At 48.6% G+C, this 7,637-nt stretch overlaps 1 long non-coding RNA gene across 1 annotated transcript; it reads left to right on the top strand.

Annotated features, from left to right (window-relative positions):
- The first annotated feature begins 1,829 nt into the window (after positions 1-1,829).
- LOC113570905 lies at positions 1,830-4,036 on the top strand. Its single transcript, XR_003409932.2, has 4 exons — positions 1,830-1,915; positions 2,183-2,260; positions 3,150-3,242; positions 3,529-4,036. It is a non-coding gene; the product is annotated as an uncharacterized LOC113570905 (long non-coding RNA).
- The last annotated feature ends 3,601 nt before the right edge of the window (positions 4,037-7,637 follow it).

Genomic DNA, 7,637 nt, shown 5'->3' with positions numbered 1-7,637 from the left:
TTCTGGAAGCACACCACTGCCACCGCCATGGTTTCGCTTGCACCGTGAGGTATCTGGAGTGTGTGATCTGGGTGCATTCCAGGCAGACTCTCATCCACAATGCCCAGGGGGATGTTGGCGCTGCAGTCAAACGACTCGTCTGCTGAGGGGATGAATGAATGAACAGCAACTGCTTGTCATGCCTCTTAAATAAATGTGCTAGGCCTGGAGCCAAGGCAGCATAAACCACAACAAAGCCATTGTCCATAGATCTGACATGCTGGAAGGAATAAGGAGGATTTGTTCAAATACTCAAAGCTGAAAGTGCTTTTATTGCCTTTTCAATGAGGGGCTGATGATGAGTGCTCTTTTTTCTTCTGCGTCAGCTTTTCATACAAAATACCCCCCCCCCCCCCTTTCTAGTTCCTCTTTCTTAGTCTTATTTAGTTTTATTAAAAGTGCGGAGAGTGATTTCTCAGTGTTGAAACATCAGATAACTGAGAGTGCCTGTCAGTCTGTCCGTCTTGCTGTCTCTCAGGGCTGCTCTCCTCTGAGATGAGAGGGAATCACATTTTTTTTGCCTTTAACTCCACTACTTAGGACTGCTGCATGGACACTGGTGAGACAGCTTGAAGCTCAGAGGATGTTTGTGTCACAGTGATTATCAGAGGTTATACAGAGGAAGACCACTGCTACATTACTGAGACAGACTATGACCATGACTTCCAAAAATCAAGGAAAAATGTTTGTTTTTTTCTTGGGACTTACCAAAAGGTCTGTGAGACTGCATTTGTTCTCACTTAACAAAGAACAAAAAAAGATAATGTTTTAGTTCCCGGTGTGGAATCCTGGGTCCCATCAAAGCTTTAAGCCATATACAAAGTCAAAGCATGCCTTCTCTGGTGCAAACTTAGAAATTTGGAATGGAACCTTTTGTCCAGACATAAATAGCCTTCCAGAAAACAACATTCTCCAAGAGAAAAGGCATTGGAGAAATGTGCGTGCTGTTAGAGGATGAGACATAACAGGGACAAGCACGGGTGGGACACTCCAGTCAGAGACAGTGGGTGCTACTCTATTGATCTGTCTTTCTATAATCTCTCTCTCTCTCTCTCTCTCTCTCTCTCTCTCTCTCTCTCTCTCTCTCTCTCTCTCTCTCTCTCTCTCTCTCTCTCTCTCTCTCTCGCTCTCGCTCTCTCTCGCTCTCTCTCTCTCTCTCTCTCTCTCTCTCGCTCTCTCTCTCTCTCTCTCTCTCTCTCTCTCTCTCTCTCGCTCTCTCTCGCTCTCGCTCTCTCTCGCTCTCTCTCGCTCTCTCTCGCTCTCTCTCTCTCTCTCTCTCGCTCTCGCTCTCTCTCTCTCTCTCTCTCTCTCTCTCTCTCTCTCTCTCTCTCTCTCTCTCTCTCTCTCTCTCTCTCTCTCTCTCCGGATCTTTGTGTCTGCAGACTGCTGTGGCGAGCTGGCCTGGCGGGGCAGCTCCGAGTGGAGCCGGAGTGCGGGCGCAGAGCTGCGCTCAGATAAACAGTGTGTTGTTTAAGGCGGTGGCGGGCTGAGAGGAGTGGGGCTGCGCCGGCTGATAAGAGCGGCAGGCGGCGGTGGCGTCGGCGTCAGGGCCTGGCGGTCACTGGAGAGGGAGCAGACCGGAGCCTGGGGAAGCAGACTCTCTGACTGCGCTCCACACCCCTCCCCCCTCCCCGTCCCCTGGCCTGACCGCCTCTGCTCCGTTACTGGCCCCAGGCTAATCTCTCCTCTTTTCTCTGCCTCTTTCTTTTCACAGAAAAGGCCAGAGTCGCCTAATTGCCTGGCGAGAGTGAAAAGTATCAGCGGGCCACGGCGGCGGCGCGGGGGAGCCAGAGAGGATGTGCGGAGGCAGACTGTCGGGCGGGTCCAGCAGTAGAGGCGCTCCCGGAGCCCACGGAGCTCACGGAAGTCCATATCGGTCAGATGTCTGAGATGCCACATGGGCCTGAGCTCATATACGAATATCATACATTCAAACAAACAAACATGGACACGCACGCATACACATTCACCTAAACATGCAAGTGTCACAAGAGTCTCAAAACTAGCATCAGTTCTGTGATGACACCAAGATTCAAGCATATTTTCAACAAAGCACTGAAAATATGCTTTTGCAAGGGTGGCTGTTTTCTGCGTTTTCTAACAGTGTGCCCAATAATGATTTCTGTTTGTTAACACTTTTCAGGACAGCAGAATGACAGCAAGCACCGTGTAGTGAGGAAGACGATATAATGTTTCACCTTCCCAAAATGGGAGCCATAATGTGAGTGACTCTGGGCACTCACATATCTGTAGTATATATCTCCTGCCTGTAGTGTGTATCTCTTGACTGTAGTGTGTATCTCCTGGCTGCAAGCACTCCCACCAAAAAAGCTATTTAATTACAGTTTGTGTATAATCTGTTGTTGCATTTAAAGTCAGATGAAACAGAAAAAAAAAAGCACAAAAAAAACCACCCCAGCTATTCATGGCTCTCCAACAAGGAAATGGTACACAATGCTAGACTGAGTTGAAGTGGTAAAGGAGTCTGTATGCCCTCCTCCCCCCCCCCTTCTGTTTGAAGGAAGCACAATGAGGCCAGGCTAACGACAGGAAACAACACAGCGAGTATGGCACACCATGCCAGCGTGGAAGACATAACATGCAATATGCATTGAAATACTACCCTGAAGCCTTGAACACGCACATGACCCTTTAGAAGACGAAGCCAGCGATTATTGCCGCACATTCACACGAAAATCGCTAAAAACACGCACGGCCTAAAGGTCAAAGGGTCCGTCGGAAGCTGCCTGACTCCATGTCCTCAGAAGGTGGTGCTAATTCTCCTGAGCCGAGCAAGGAAATAGTGGTGCCGAGGGTGGAGGTGGGTGCAGGGGGGGGGGGGGGGGTTTGGCAGCACGTTCTCCCTCTCCCCTGCTCTGACCGTCCTGTGTGTGTGTGTGGGGGGGGGGGGTTATGATTACGCTAGCGTGGCACTGACACAAATGCTTTCCATTCCGGCTCTCAGTAATAACATTCGCATCTCTTCCTCTCCCTCAGTGTCTGGGCACTGGCGTCAGATAAAGCCTCGCTAGACAAAGTCTCTGTTTTGGTTATAATCAAGGGGAGAGGCAAGATGCTTAGAATAATAAATCACTATTTTTTTTCTGCAGGCTTAGATTAAAAAAAGAGGCCCAGTGGACGACCACGGATCCAGCGGAGGGACTGCGGAACTTGATGGAGGCTGTACACTTGTGGATAAGCCGGTATTTATCCAACTCTGTGCTGCCTTAACTACAGAGCAGCAATGATAATTAGATGCAAGATTTGACATAAGCATCAGATGTGCATATTTCAGTGCAGTAGTTACAAAGGGCATGTATACCATTTAAGCATTTAGATGTCTCTCAGATTACAGAATGAACTCTGTGAGAATGGGCTAATTGATACTCGCTAAAGGTCGATGATAAATAGTGGTTCATTGGTCTTGTTGTTTGTATACAGCAGCTTGGTCTTCTTTCTCCCCTCTCTCTGTGCTAACCTCCTTTTCAGTTTATCATCACGGCTCTGGAATGCTGCTGATAGGTCAAACATGCCAAAGGATCAGCAATCAATAACTTCAGAGGAATGTTTTTACTCAGCTCCTGTCTCCGCGTCAGACCACACATCTGCTTCCAATATCCCTGCCTCCAGACAGCACACTTACACTATCACATGTGAGTGTGTGTGGGGCGGTGGGGTGTCTTCAGACTGCCTGACACCCTCATACACAATATCAGCTCCACTGCCTGAAAGACACGCACAAAAGTATTTTATCACCCCACCGGAGGAAAGATAAAGAAGATATAATGGCAATTGCCTTGCTGGATACAATTAATAACACTAAGAGTTACAAAGAGTCCCTGCGACTGATCTGGAATCAGTACCAAACATAATTGATAGACGTGTGACTCATCCAGGTTGTTACTGAACAACATAAACTGACACTGGGTACTCGACTAAGTTGTGGCATGTCTGACTCCAGTTTCATATCTGCCATGTCAAATAGCTCAGTGCAATGCTGGTAATGGCAACTACCCAAGGTGTCCATAAAAGAGATCTGAAGATATGCGTTCTGAAGGTTAACACCAGTCACCTGGTACAGTGAGGGACACTGATACACACACCACAGGTGTCAGAACGGTGATTGATTCTCGTCAGGCTTGGTGTTTACGGTGCTTGCCTCACTTGCTTTCTCTCCCTCTTCTCTGCCTCTCACACACCCTCTCTCTTACTCCCATAAACACGCGCACGCATGCCATCTCTGTCTTTCGCGGCGCGTAACCGCCCGATACGAAGATCCGTGTACCAAGGTCGACTCCTCCGGGGCTGCTTGGGTTCGTTGACCTGGAGCTGCCACGCGGCTCCCCCAGCTGGGACGGGGCTGGGGGTACAGGAAGCAGGGGCATCTCCTGAAACTCCGCCAGGGATCTCGAGTGTCACACGCCCGGGGTTTGGGGGGTGGGGGTGGTGGGAGGGGGTGGCTGGTGGGTGCAGTTACAGTGGCTGTAGCTTCTGGCCAGAATGAAAGTAGAAAACCGAAATAGAGATGCTTGATCCACTACAGACGAGAAAAGATGCCCTGCACCACTGTCCCTGCACACAGCCCTCAGCAGGACAGGAGAGGACAGAAGGCTCTTTGATAAAGCTATATGGTTTTAGATAACTGAAGGTATAGCATCAGCCGGAGCAAGTCTGACCCAGGACGACCTTTGCTATCAGCATTTACCATCAATTCACTCTCCTCCACATCCCAGGGCAGGGATGCATTCTTACAATCCGGATGATGAGAGGTGGTCTGCGGCTCAGCTGACATCTTAAACTAAAATAGTAGAACTACCCGAAAGATTAAACTGAAAGTTTACCAGAGCTGTTTTAATTTCAGTGCCAAAGCTGTGACTGAATGTGCTGTTTGGACATCTGAAAGTCTGCAAACTTTTCAGAGAGAGCCGCCGGGAATCAGGCAACCTCCCCGCTCCAGTAACCCACATGCTCATCCCCTATCCATCCCGCACGGTGTGGTCCACCCATCCTCTCAACCTTGCACTGGGTCATCAAACAGTGACTGCACCCAGTGTGTGTGTGTGAGTGTGTATGTGTGTGTGTGTGTGTGTGTGTGTGTGTGTGTGTGTGTGTGTGTGTGAGTGTGTGTGTGCCGCTGCACCCAGTGTGAAGAAACTACCTGATGGCACAATTAATACAAATAGCTTTCGTTTGTTTGTGCTGGAGAATCAGGATTAATTCAATATCCTTTTATGGGGGGACTCAGTGGTGGTCTGCTGTAGGAATAATGGAAGAAGCCGTTTGAAATGGCCATCGCTGAACCCTAAGACACAGTATGCTTTGTTACCAAGCAATGAAAACAAATACTTTGCTTTCAGGACATATATTTGTATATTTGTGACCATCTTAGGTATTAAGACACTCAGCACTCAAACATGAACACTTAACAGTTTTAAAAGATTTAAAAGACTTTATATATATAAAGAAGGAAAAAGACACACACACACGTGTGTGTGTGTGTGTGTGTGTGTGTGTGTGTGTGTAGCCTTTTTTGTGCTTTCCTGTTTCTTTTTTCAATGCTGCCATCCGGAATGTTTCATGGCATTGCCAGTTCTGACCGGCTAAGCCACACTGAGACGCCAACACACCACTACCAGTTTTACAGTCTTTTCAGCCATGAATCACAGTTATCAGCACATTAGGCAGATTCAGACATACCAGTCAGTCTTTTCTGGCTAGCTGGTGCATCTCTGATGTTCTTTAAATAAAGCTGTATAATGTATGCCTCTTCATTGCATGTTGACTCAGTAAGTTTGACATTTCCTCTTTTCACTGACTCTGATCCAGTTTCCCATTCCTAAGTACACACTGTAGCATCTGAAGGAGCAACCATGAAACTGCTTTCAGATCAGTGTCTTTGGCTTTCTACCAGACACTGCGTGTCCCTGCTTCTTCAAGACCTTTTCTGCAACTGTAAAGTATGATTTACAGCAAACAAATCATAAAAGACGATGGAGCTATCCCACCAAGCCGAAAGCCTTTACACCTTCCCCATGCCTCATTAATGGGCCTGCCAGGCTCGTCAGCCTGATAGGCAGACACAGATGGGGCTTGCTCAGCTGTCTGCTGGCAGAGCCGAGACATGGAGAGAGGAGGTTTTAGGGGGTGGGGGGTGGGATAGAGAGCGTAAGAGAAAACCCCCCACTCGCCCCAGGCCTCTTGGCACCGGGACGGACTACCAACCAAGGACATGCACCCCCAGAAAGCCCGTGTGGATGTCCTTCCCCTTACTCAGCCCAGACGGGAACCAGGCCCAGTGCCTTTAAAGGAGCAGGGGCATGTTTTGGATGACCCACATGAGGTGTGTTCCTACTGAAGGCAGTGGTGGAGGAAGATGATGAGATCCTCCGTGGGCAGGAAGACCCACGACTCGGAAGCAGACACGGAGGCCAATGGCGGCAGAGATAAGTGGGCACTGCATCACCGGAGCACCCAGAACAGGGCGATAATGGTGTTGGTCTCTCCCAGACGGCTCCAGCCTGCCTCAGCTACAGGCTGGCCCTTGCTGGTGCCACTCTGTCTTCAGCCTCACACACACATACACACACACACACACACACACAAACACAGGCTAGTGACTAACTGGTTGCTTTTTCTCACGACAGTGGGTGACCCTCCACTTCCAGGACAGGCTGCCTCTGTAATGCTATGCTCTATTGCACAGGGAGATGGGGGTGGACTGAGAGGAGACAGAGAGGAGAGACAGTCCCATCAGCTATCACTGGTTCAGACGCCAGTCTCCACACTATCATCAGGGTTTGATGAAGCAGATAGTGCAGGGAGGGCAGAGATGCACACAACGCTATTGTTCAAAGATAACACAGACAGGAAACACAACCGAGAGCTGATCCTTTACTATGTTAACGGTCTGCATTGCAGCATGACCGCATATTTACACACCCATGACCGCAACCATACATTCACAAACATACAGGCACATGATGCAGTGGTTGGTGCTAGCTCATTAGATAGTTGAGTCATTTTGGCTGATGAGACAGTAACCACACTGAATAGGAGGGGGAAAAAAACCCAGAGTGTGAACTGCCGAAGTTCTGTGTCCTGGTAGGAGGGTGACCTTCTGGTGTTGTGTGTAGTCTGTTTCCTGTTGCTGTCTAAGTCTAGTTGAGAAGTAAGGGTCAGCAACTATGGCTTTGTGCTCAGACCCTGACTAAATATGCACACACACATGCAGGCACACACATAAACATACACTTACACATAGCAACACACACACACACAAACACACACATACACACACCTTCCAGTCCTGCCACAGTGACTGAGTTTATGTTTACAGCACTATGGGGGAGGACCTTTATGCCTTAACTGATCTGACAGTAACTAACTGTAACCGTGTCGGCATTTTGACATAAAGCCCAAAACTGTTTGCCGTTAGTAGCAAACCAGTGGGCAGAGCAGGATTTCAGAGGGCCATTTACAAATGGTGGCTGGAAGTCATTCGGTTCAAAGCCATTAGTGATAGGAAGACATTTTTACAGGAATATAAGCCATAAAAATGCTAATGGTGCTAAAGATGAATGTACTCTAGAGGGGGCCAC

Source organism: Electrophorus electricus, chromosome 4 (genome assembly GCF_013358815.1).
Source record: "Electrophorus electricus isolate fEleEle1 chromosome 4, fEleEle1.pri, whole genome shotgun sequence".
Classification (NCBI taxonomy): domain Eukaryota; kingdom Metazoa; phylum Chordata; class Actinopteri; order Gymnotiformes; family Gymnotidae; genus Electrophorus; species Electrophorus electricus.
This window is presented reverse-complemented; position numbering and strand designations above follow the sequence as displayed.